Source organism: Aythya ferina, assembly GCF_964211825.1.
Source record: "Aythya ferina genome assembly, contig: HAP1_SCAFFOLD_250, whole genome shotgun sequence".
NCBI classification, from domain to species: Eukaryota; Metazoa; Chordata; class Aves; order Anseriformes; family Anatidae; genus Aythya; species Aythya ferina.
The window spans coordinates 32,138-44,483 of record NW_028181290.1 but is presented as its reverse complement, the minus strand read 5'-3'; positions in this window follow the sequence as shown (position 1 = coordinate 44,483).

Here is a 12,346-nt window from a genome sequence, read left to right as displayed (position 1 = left end):
AGTTGAAGAGATCAGTAGACATCCTTACTTTTACGTTAAGACCAAAATCTTTATCTAAGATTGTGTTATCGAACGCAACTAAACTCCCACCCCCACATGTTTTTTTTTGTAACTTCGCAATGATCTTGCTGCAGTCCCACTCTGATGGTCTTTCAGTAACATGCAAACTGCCGTGGCAGATTCTGTTACAGTGCTTTTCTATTGACAGTGTGCCTAACACTCAAGGTAAAGCCCCTCATTTCGCAGTGGGGACATAAAGTGTTTCTTTGGACCCTGCTGCTTCTGTTAGTACTCATTTTTTCACAAACTTGTTGAACCTGAGCCGTGCCTACTGAGCCAACGAATGCTTTGATGACACAGTATTTTGTCAAAGCAGTTTTGCTTCTTGGAGCTACAGAAGCAGCTCTGGCTACGTGATAGCGAATTGTGCTGCATTGGCAAAACCAGACTTAGCTACAGACTTACAACACTTGCTAACTCGATCTATTTCAAATCTCATTTTAACTTTAAAGGACAATCAGTTTTGTGGCTCCTGTCTTACTAATTTGCCTTGTTTTGCATGGAAGGGCAGCCTGTGAATGTTTTGCTTTATTGCATGCTTCAAAAAAAGGCTGAGGAAGAGACTGGAGGAACCTTTTCTATTCTATGGACTTTCCCCCGAGAGCGTGGAATTGCAGGCTACTTGGATGAATGTTCCAATGTGAGTAAGGGAGCAGACCTCAGCCAAAGGAGGTGGAATCCTTGCTTAATAGTAAGTATCAGTGTGGGGACATCTTTGCTTAACGGGAGCCATTTAAACTCTTCATAGAAACAAAATAAGCTGGACATCTTATGCTTGGAAAGCAGTATGGTTACACAGCGGCTAACATAATGACTTGAGTCTTCTGCTCTGCAACTTCAGGTTTTGTTTTCAAGCAGTGCATACATCAGTTTAAGCTTTGGACAAGGAGATTTGCAATGCAAATAGTGATAAACCAGAATCAGCGGCGCTGACGAGTGTAATGGTGAAATGCAGCAAATCAAGTATTCCTGGAGAAATGTGAGATTACAAAACTAGTAAGCCATGAAGCACTTTTGTTGTTGTTGTTGGTTGTTTTTTAAATCAATTCTTATATGCTGAAATAGCACCTTCAAGAAAATCTGTTTATCTAGCCAGGTAACGGTGTCTCCCTGTAAACAGGAAGGAAATGCCAGGAGCAGCCATACCTCTTTGCTGTCAAAATAAAGAGCAAGTCGAGGCCAACATCATGCCATAGTGCAAAGGCTTGCTAAGAAAGATCATTCTAAGAGGTCTGCAAGAAAAGATGACTTACTTTGTCATAAGTTTGTCAAATAGAATGGACGAGTTAGTAGTCGAGTACCGTGTCCGACTCTACAGCTGCGGCGCAGCTCCAAGTCCCTGTTTTCTCCGTGGACTCGTCTCACAGTTTTTGCACCAGCTCTACTCCTCAATGTTCTGGTGACTGAAACGCAGAAACAAAGTCTTTTGAAACAGTGAAGATGGGATTCTCCTTATTTCACCGTTGCTCTTGTAAAATGGAAACAGACAGACAAAAAAGGCACCCTGAAGTGGATTGAGTTTTCTTTACATTTCAGGTCAGAAGTTGGTGTCACAACCACTGCATTCCACTAATTTATCGCTCTGCACGTTTAAACTGTCTACTTAAAACTGGGACCTGTAGGGAAATTTTTAAAGAGACTGAAAGCTAGCCAGACAAAAACAAACGTGCAACTTTTGTTCCATGCAGGAGGGAAATCTACTCCACTTATTTCTGTCTTGGAAAAGTGAGAACAATCAACACCTTTCTCTAAGGTGTTTTCACTCCATTCATGTCAAACTGTATCTAACAGTGCTCAAAACAAACACTAGGACATTGCAAGCCTCTTCCTAAGAGGTGTATGTTTGATTACTCTGTTTATGCATGCAGCACGTCCATTTCCTGCATTAGGATCTAACAGCTCAAGGAGGGAAGAATCGTTTCAAGAGAAACACCCAAACACCACATAACTCAAACTCGTGCTTTTTAGAAAAAAGCCTGCCCATTGTTTGCCATACAGCACCCTTTGGCACAGGTTGGTTGCTTGCACTGTCATTAAAAGAGCCAAGAGGACAAGGGGAAGGGAAGAGCTACACCGCTGTGCTGCTAGGATCACAGCTAAGGTTTACTTTTGTGCTTGCCAGCTATAAAACTGAGTTTGAACTTACCAAGTATCGATTTACTTTGCACAATTAGAACAGTTTGCTTTGTGCCTACCAAGCTGCAATTCACACTGCTCCCTCCCCAAGGAATTCATAAAATCTCCTATTTGCACCTACCTCTCTTCACAGAAAAGTCACTGAGGAGTGAATTCAGCTGACTACAGAAGGCTTTGGGGCCAAATGAAAGCCATGGAGTGACCAAGTGCCATCCTCTTCAGTAACCTGCGCAAATAGGTATCCCGGGGACTTACAGCCACTTACCTGTGCTATATTCTTTTTTTCGTTCCAATTTTGGCTTTCTCAACTGCCTACATTAAGAAAGAGGACACGGCAGAGAAGGGAGAAAAGACTTGTTGTATTAGACCCATCAAGGATGGGAAATTTCACCATGTTTACAAGCCAGTGCTCCATGGTATACAAAGAGAAGCCTGTAGGCCTCACGCAGGATCCACATCCCAAGTCTGTTGCGTGCCATATACACGCGGTTCTGTATGTACCCACATTTCCTAGCTTGCTCATGTTGAATTCTCAAAATTATGAGCAATAGCACCCAAGTGGAAAAGATACATGTCCTGGTTTCAGTTAGGACAGCGTTAGTTCTCCTCCTAGTAGCGGGTAGGTTGCTATGTTTTGGCTTAGAATGTGTGAAAGGATGTTTAGAAGAGTGCTGATACCACCCCGATGTTTCAATTGCTGCAGAGCAGTACTTACAACAAGCCAAGGACCTTTCGGTGTCTCACTGTCCTACTGGCGATCAGAATCGGCGCACAGCAACAGCTGCGAGGGGACAGACTCAGGATGGCCGACCCCAACTGGCCAAAGAATTCTATGCCTTATGGCAACACGCTGCACCATGGATAGGGCGGGGCAGCCGGGCTGCTAGGGGTTACGCTGGGCACTGGTCAGCGGGTAGTGAGCAACTGCATTGTACATCACTTGTTTTGTACACATTACTAGTAGCAGTACTATCATCATCACCATCATTATTATTATTTTCCTGTCTTAATAAACTGCCTTTATCTCAACTCGCGGGCTTCACTGTCCCGTTTCTCTCCCCCATCCCAGAGAGGGAGGTGGGAGGGTTGCAGAAGGGCTGTGTGGTGTTTAGCTGCCGGCCGGGTTAAACCACAACAACACCTCAAAGGGGTTGGGGAAAAAAACAGGTTTTTTTAGAAAAGCAGAAGACTTTCACTGAGAAGAGGGATTCTAGTTTTAAGGTACTGGTACGCCATCAGCATGCTCATAGGCCTCTGCTGATTTTAGCCGGAGGTTTATCAGGCCACAACTCACTGCACATGCTTTCTCTCTTGCTTTTCAATCTACAAATCGAACAGAGATTGAACATATAGAAATACAGTACCTTGAAAAGCATCTTCTCTTGACATTTCCCCTCAGTATCGCCATACTTTCTTCAAAGCTGGAGACTGAACACCGCAGGATGCTTTTGCTCATTGATCTTAAACGGTGTCCGTTGAAACATTCAATACTGGGAGAAGAATAATCCTAGGGAAAGAAGGAAACAAGAATATATTTATGTGAACCATGTAGATTCAGATAAAGAAATTCTGCCTCACGCAAGTTTAATTGACCCTCCTGACTTGGTAGTGGGGCAACTAATGGCAGGCAGACACTGAAACGCTGCTGTGCTCAAGAAAAACCTGGAGAGAAAAACAAAAAAAAAGCTTTCAAAACTAAAGCTTCCCTTTCCCCACCGTTTTCTTGTGGATAACTTAAGCTTAATATCCTTGGCAAAAAGATATTGCAGCAAAACCTTTCACATAAACTTAGTGTTTCGTGAAAAACAACAACAACAAAAAAAAACTTTATATTCAATTGAATTTAAATTAAAAAAAATAAACTAATTAATTTAAATTAAAAAAAATTGAATTCAATTGACTGTTCAGAGGAACAGTCAAGCTTGACATTATACATCCTAGAATTAAAATCTAGTTTGAGTTTTTCTCCCATCTCCAGACCTTGCTAAAGATCCTTATTAGGAGCTCTGTCAAAAAAAGTGTAAGGCTTGTTATATCAAAGCTTCGAACCCTTCTTACTGCCCTCGACCTTCTTCACATTGCTGCTCCTACAAGGGTGAGCACTATCATTTTTAGTACGGGAGGGAAGCTGTCATACCCTTGAGTGGGGGGTCGTTCTGTTTACAAAATGAAGTTCCAGTAAGAGTACATCAAATGAACCAACTTTCTTTGAACTTTAATTCATCACTATATTGAATGAATGACCTCTGGATTTCTCTCTCCCATTTGGAAGTCAATTTGAAAACAAAATACCTCTGCCATAAAGAGCCAGGCATCAGAGACACCTGTTGCGCCTCAAGAACGGAGAAGGTATGAACGACAAGTGCAGCTGAATAAAATGCAACTTGCCATTAGAAATGGGTGTACTGGCATCTACAGGTGCCGCTGGCATCTCCTCATTTTCATTACTCTCTTCATCTGGTTTCTCGTCTTCAGTAGCAGGGTTCTGCTGTGGTGACTTGGAGTTGTCGCATGGAGCACACGCTGCAGAGATGCGACCTTGCAAGAAAGAATAGATACCAAAGATCTTCGTCGTGCATTTTCAGTTACAAATGCAGAGACAAGTCTTCAAATCCTTAGCGTTAAAGCACGTACCTCTTTTCTCACGATATTCTTTAATTTGTTCACAAAGTCGTCCAAACTCTGTATCCATTTCGTTCCTCACCATTGAATATGCAGTGCCTTCCAAAACATAGGCGCTGTGACGATCTGAAATTTTACAGACTTTACCTGAATGTTGTCTACCAACCAATGAAACTGTTTTGATCACAGAAAAAAATTGCTTTCTTCATAGGTTGGTTCCGAAAGCTTATCTCAGTGAATATTTTCAGCATAACAACATCGAAGTTAATTAAAACAAAAGCACAAGTTCCTTGGGAACACTTATATCACAATTCCATGCCCAAGTAGCAAAATGATAAAATATTTACAGTCTGGACGTCCAAAATCATCTAATCCATCCGAAGTCTATTGTCCGCACACAGCATTTATCCATCTATATGTTTGACAGATTTTTTAAACTAGGGCTAAAAAGCACATCCTCACCTGTAGATCTTTGATCCGGGTAGTACTCGAAGGCATTGTTACAGATTAGATCGATGTCCTTCAGTTAGTCTCCTGCAGTGAGGTACTGGCGCGAGTCAATTTGAGTCAGAACTGTTGAAAGATCCATCGGCTCTTTAATCCTTGTGGCATAGTCAGGTACCTGCAGATCAAATACAAGCATTCAGAGGTTTTCTTAACCTTGCACACTGTCTACCAAAATTATTCTGAAGACTTTAAATAAACGACTTCCTAAAAACCCTGAACATTTGCGATGCATCAGAAGATGTTGAAATTAACCAGTTTGCTTCTCAAAAATGGAAGGGCTTTTTCATTTTTCATTAGAGCGGCCACGAGAGGACAACAAGAAGTAGGGAGGTCAGAAGCACGTGCATGGTAGAGAAGAAACACTGAGGGTGGGAGATTCATTTCACTTTGCTTCAGAAAATCACAACAGTGAAAGCTGAGCAAGCCATCCGGCATTCTCTTTGTTGTCGACATTGAGGAAAAGGTGCATGAATTGCACCTGTGAAGTACCTGTTGCAGGCATCTACTTTAGAATGAGATAACTGGACCCTGAGGTGTTCATTTCTTCCCTCAGACCAGAAGAGGAGACTAATGACCAGTTCAGATGAGGACATATGTATCTGTCTAGATTTTTCACAGCTCAAGAACCTAGGAGAAAAGGGGAAGAAAAGCCAGTGGAGGCCAACAAGAAGAGGACTTTGCTGATCCCCAGGTATATTCAAGTTACATCTGTCTTTGAAATATACGCCCCTAGTTTAGGCTTATCTCATAAATTAAGGAGAAAAAGACATCTAAGCAGCCAATTGGAGGAAAAAGAAAACACACTGCACTTATGGTTGATTCCTATTGAGAAGTTCCAGATGAAACAGAGAACAGGATCTCAAAACTTATTTTTACAAACTGCTGCTCCTATTCCTGTTCCCACAGGAACTGACAGTCCAATAAAGGGCTTTAGACTTCATTCAAGTAGTCCTGTAAATACTGTTTGTCATTATAAGGAAAGATCTCTGTGCTTTTCAGTGCTGTGACACGCCTACATATCAAAGCCTTTTCACGAGCAAACTGTGTTGGCATTTGGACTGGCTTTTTAGAATGAAACCAGGGCTTTCAGCGAATAATCCCATAAGACACATTTGAGAGTCAGCAGAAGTAAAAGCACTGCCTCTGCTTCTTGCAAAATCCTAACAGTGCAGCCCTAAAAACAAAGTTGAACCTTCCCCAAAACGCTGAGAAGTACGAACACTGAGAAGTTACAGACACACACGGATCAGCACTACTTTACCTTCTGTGGGTCAACGGGCTTTGCAAATTCCCTGAAACGTCTGTCAGTGGCAAGTCTGTGAGTAACGTCCCTCAAGAAAATTCTAAGGTCACGCAAGGTATCCTTCTCTTCCTCCTCCAGCATCTTTACTTCTTCCTCTTGTGGCTTCTGAGGCTCAGCTGGTGGTGCTACAGGCACAACTTCCAATGTCCGATCAACTTCAATTCATCAGGAAAAATTAGCCAATTTACAGTACTCAAATACAAGCATATGACAAATTACTGACAGAAAATGACCACCAAAGCAAAGACCAACAAGCTAGTAACTTCGATAGGAAAGTTTTAGATGTACTTCTCATATCCTCCTCACCTCTTTTCTTTACAGGAGGCTTAGCCACTTCATTTAGAATTAGGTCCTCAAAAAAAGGCTGCTCTCTCTGCCCTACCAGGCAACTCAATATTGCACACTTCTCCAAATTCCGTATTAAATCATTTTTGCATCTAAAGCAGAAGGAGGAGAGACATTTCAGATTTAAGGCCACAAAAAACTCATCTTCTATTCCAAAAAGACGAGTACCTTTTCAAATTAATTATAACCTGAAGAACACAAACTGAAAAAAGTTATCTTCCTGGCCTTAAAACGCTACATTTTCACAGGTTGGCACGGCAAATTCAAATATCACCTTTAAGAATCACCTGTAGAATTAAAGCTTGCTGAAGGGATTGTACGCTACACTGGTAAAGTAATGGCTTTCACCACATCCAACAGCGCCTCCTTTGTATTTACTTGCCTTGCTGCAGCCTTTACTTAGAACCTTTATGGCTATCGAGGGAAGAGACAGGCTTCAGCAGACAAGTGAGGGCTTTTTGCTGAGTTTTTATTTCTCTCCCAAAAGGTGTCTGAAGTAGCTAGTACGTCTACGTCTTCCTCCATTTTCAAGTTCTAGTATTAAAAGGTAGGTGAGGAATTTCACTACTTATTTTAGAAGGAATTTACAGCCTGTACAAAAACTTCTGTGGGAACTCAAGCACTTTCAAAGCAGTTGATAATAAACACGTCTAGGTAAGACCCGTTCTCTTCCCCCAGTGACTGAGACCAAATCATCAGAATGAGAACAGCGTGGTCCTGTTTTGGGCACCTTCCCTTAATGTAAACTCTCAGAAGTCAATGAAGTTCTGCACCTACTTTTACTACAGTTTATTTAGGATTACAACTAGAATTCGATTCCAAAGTTACTTTAGCAGAAATTGGAACTCAGCTTTTCAGCTTGGAAAGCTTTGGCCTATATGAAGAAAGAAACTGATTTACTTATTTTTTTTTAATCAAAGTGTTTCAATTCTCTACTAAATTGCATTATTAGCAGTTTACCCAACGTAGCATGGAATGGCAGACTGTCAGAAGAAATCTCTTCAGTAAAAACATCCTCTTGTCATTTCAAGCACTTCATATTCTTGACTAAACCACTTTGTAGCCATCAGAATTATTGTATTAATTTATTATTTGCATGTGTGAGAAGGGGGTGAAAGTCACTTGCTTGACTCAGAAAAAACCTTAAGCAGATGCTTTCACAGTATTCTTTTTCTCTAAGCAAATTTTAAGTGATTTGTTAGGGTGCCTGAGTAATAACAGCATGCATTTAAGAAAGCACAGCATTTTGATGCTGAAAGCATTCATAAATTACAAGACACTGAAGAAATAGTAAGGAAAGTATTGACAAATACCTCTTCTGGGAGATCTGAGTGACGTACATCAGACGGAGCAAGCAGAAAAACTGGCAAAAATGCTGGAATGTTAAGTAGTAGAGTTAGAAAAGTAAGTTTCAAGACAGGTCCAGCGTTGTCCCACCATAAATGGATATCTGGGACATAAATTGTGCTTGGTGCTGTCTTCTGAGCATTTCGGATCAGCTAGTGAAAAGGAAAGCTTGCGTAAGAAAACTAAAACACGTACAAGAACCTGTTAATACATAGCTACATAGCCATCTGACTGCCCCATGAAATGAAACTACGTGAACAGAGTGGCAAGCATCCTTTCACATAAGGAATTTCTCTGTGCACCCTTTCAGATTATCAGTATTCGGAGAACTCTAGTCAGAAGATGGGAAGGATATATTCAGGCAGTGGCTAGACACCGTAGCTATATGGCCACAGCCACAATCATCGCATAACAAAGAAAGGAAATGTCCCTCTTAAGGGACACATCAGTATTCAGTCGTGTAACATGTCTGTCCTTACTTGTATGGCTCTCAAACGTTTCCACTAAAGGTAAAAATATTTTAAGGTAGTGATGCCAAACAAGAAAATGGATTTCCTGCCTAAAAGTAAAAACACCAAATCTGTTCATTTTTTCTAGTTAAAACCACATCACTGTGCAAATGAAGTGTTTTCTGAATGTTAATGCTTTTATTGCACATACTGCAACAGCACAAGTTGTGTATGTCCGTGCGAAAACAAAATAAACAGAAGCCCCAAACCTCGGTTGCCTTACTAATATAATTTAGAAGAAGCCTACAAAAAGTAGCCGACATGCAGTCTGATACAGAGCCATCTACTGGGAGCACACAGTCTTAGGAGGCAATGAGAACTACTTTCTGGATCCCAGTGACATGAACAGCATTTCTTTCCACAAAGAGATGTTTATTAGCAACACCGCCCAGCTTCCTGAGCTGCTAGCAACAGCCTCACTGTAAAACTGGGTATGGAAAATGTGGACATGTACAACATCCAGATTGTTTGTGGTGCTGTCTAAAAGAAAAGGGGATTTTCAGACAGAAGCAAACATCCCAGCGCATTAAAACAAGGCCACCTCCATTACCAATTAATTTTGCTCACCTTACTTGCAACTCGATTGATCCTTTACATACAGTCAGTGAATCCGATGAGAAGAAAAAGAAAAAAAGGTACCTGTCCGCAGATTTCTTCTGGCGGTGCAACGTTTGTAAGCAGAACAGAAAGGTCCAGGGTGTGAACAGAAAACTTCTCCAAAGCGTGCAACACCACGGGTGCCACGTAAGAAACCTGGCCATACCCTTCTTTTCCTGCTATTAGCAGACGGGGCTGGCATGATGTTGGTTCGCAGAAAGCACTCCTAGAACAAGAGTTCAGAAAACAAGTTTATAAATGAGGTGCTGAATAGACACACAGATGTTCCAAGTAATTTTCCTATAGACTTTCTTTTCCCTCCCCAAATAATCCAAATGGCAGCGGTACATTAAATACATGTAAGATTTCCAGTTAAGTTATTCACTCATTCCAATTGTTTCACCTTCTTCCCTTTGTTTCATCTTCTCCCCTTGTTTTTCCTATTCTTAACTAAACCAAGACTGCAAATTAATATCCCTGCAATCTTGCTTTACTACTAGGAAATAAATTGGTGAGGAGCATTTGTTTCCCCACTACAATCAGGCTGTACCTCTGCTGGCTTAAATCAAAGATGCTAGAGACTTAGCCTTGCTCTAAAGCACAGAAAATCTTCTGGACAGCACAGCAATAGAAACGGAGAAAAATAACTGATCCAGCTGTGACAACATGATCTAACTTTCCAACTGTGGGCTTGCATGACTTCCATACTAAAATATCACAAGATTAACACAACTTGGTGGCTTAACAAATAAAGACACCATTCAATTTTTTCTCAAGGTGTTTTAACAAGCCATTTCTCAGTTTTCTTTCTGCTACATAATTCACTACTGGTTTAACAATCCTGGAAAACAGAAGGGCAAAAGGTGGCAACACAAACCCACAAAGTTGGGGTATTTTTAGCTAAAAGGACAGACAGCACATTTATGTGGTCTTGAGTCTTTCAAAGAATGCCATGGATTAAGTCAACGTGTTCTGGTAGTCTACGGATCACTTTGGCTTACGAAGAGAAGCCTGGGCTTTTCAATTTGGTCATTCAGAGCAACTTCATTATAACTTTAGTCCCTCCACCCTTTCTTCTTGTGAATACCAAGCACCCCTTCAACACACAAACTTGATGTTACCCCTTCGTCTACCACCCCTCTCACTTTTAACAGCTGGAAATGTTTACAAAAACTCAGCAGACCTGAGAATTTAAACGTAACAGGGATCTATCTTTCTTTACCTGCTGAAACAGAGGCGTTTTTTCTCTGGTCCGTTAGGCATTCCATCTTTTAATTCATCTCCAGAAACCAAGGATGCATCGTCATCACTGTCAAACATATCATCTTGTAAAATAGGACTGAAATGCTCTGAAAGGCAAAAGAGGTTTGTTAACTTTCCTGAATAGCCTTTGTCTCTTTCTCTTCCATTAATACAGCTTCTAAATCAGTGCCAAAACCCTTTCTTCATTTGAGAGCACACACTGAAAGCTATTTCCTAGAGTTCAGCCCACCACAGATCTAAGGAGATGGCACAAGGCCCTACAAAGCTCTACTAAGTCCCACTGATGTGTACATATAAGGTATGCTACTCTTGGTGATTTTTTTCTCCCCCTTAGAATAAAGGAGATTACAAACACTTTCTGCAGTTGCTAAATAGCTAAAAAAGAAACAAACAAGACCATTTCTTTCTGGAGGAGGTTCCCACAATGAAAGCACGGGGATAAAGCATGTGATGGCCACAGAATTCCATTCATCTAGTAAATATCAATGCTAATTGATCTCACGTGTATAGTACGATCCACAAACATTTAAATTAGGAGACTGGTTAAAAATGATGATAGCTAAAACAATATTTAGCTTAGACCAGTTATACTTGTATCCTGGTCCTGACATTCTTCAGAAAGGAATTAGAAACATTGACCTAGAAATGCTTCCCCTCCAAAGATCTGAGTTTTGATTTTTTAAAGAAAAATAGGTGCCTTATACTTCAAACCTCAAGTCAACCTCTACAAATGCTAATTATCTTAGCTGCCGTCAGAAGCAGCATGCTTCAGTAGAGAACGCATCATCCTTTACTGTGTATTGATCATTCAGAGCTTCCATTTGGCATTTCAGTTTCGAATCCACAATAAAACCTATGCGTTATATTCCAGACTTGCCCAAAAACAAGACACGCACATGCAAATAATAAAATTCTACCACCATTATGTCTGAAAGCTATAAGTTGATTGCACAAACCACAAGTTTTTGCTTTAGCAGAATTATAAAGAAGTGGATGCTGTGGTTATACCTTGCTGTCGGTCCTCCTTTAGTGCAAGCTGTGCATGCGGGAAGATCTTCTGCACAACTTGTAAAATATTCTCTACTGATCTTTGAAAAAGTGGCTTGAAAATGGGTGAGAGTGCTTGTACAAGCGAAGTCTCGATCCTGTTTGAAGCTGGAACAACCTTCTTCATAGCCATGAAAAAGTCCTTCGCTTTTATTTTAATAGAATTAACATCTAGCTGCAATTTCTCCCTACTTGCATAAATCTGAGGATAGCATCGGCGTAGAGAGCACAGCGCAGCTTCAGTACATAAAGATTTGATATCTGCACCACAGTATCCTAACAAACAAAAATCAAACGTTACATCAGTCAAGGCCCAGGTTTACAACATGCAACATTTAAAGAATTTGTAAGGCCAAAACCAAACAGCTTAACAGGGAATTCAAAGTGCTACCGCTCTGCAGGGAAGTTTCATGTTGCTCACTGCCTGATATCCTGCGCTTATGCAGCTGAAGCAGACTCCTCATCAAAAACTATACTCTTGAGGAAGATGCCCCAGAATCATTTAACGTTCTTAGACAACAAGAGGAACGACAACAAAGAGTAAATAGATGAAAGCATCTCACTCTGATTGCTATGAAGGCGTGCCAGCTGCCTCGTTGACTAGTTGTGC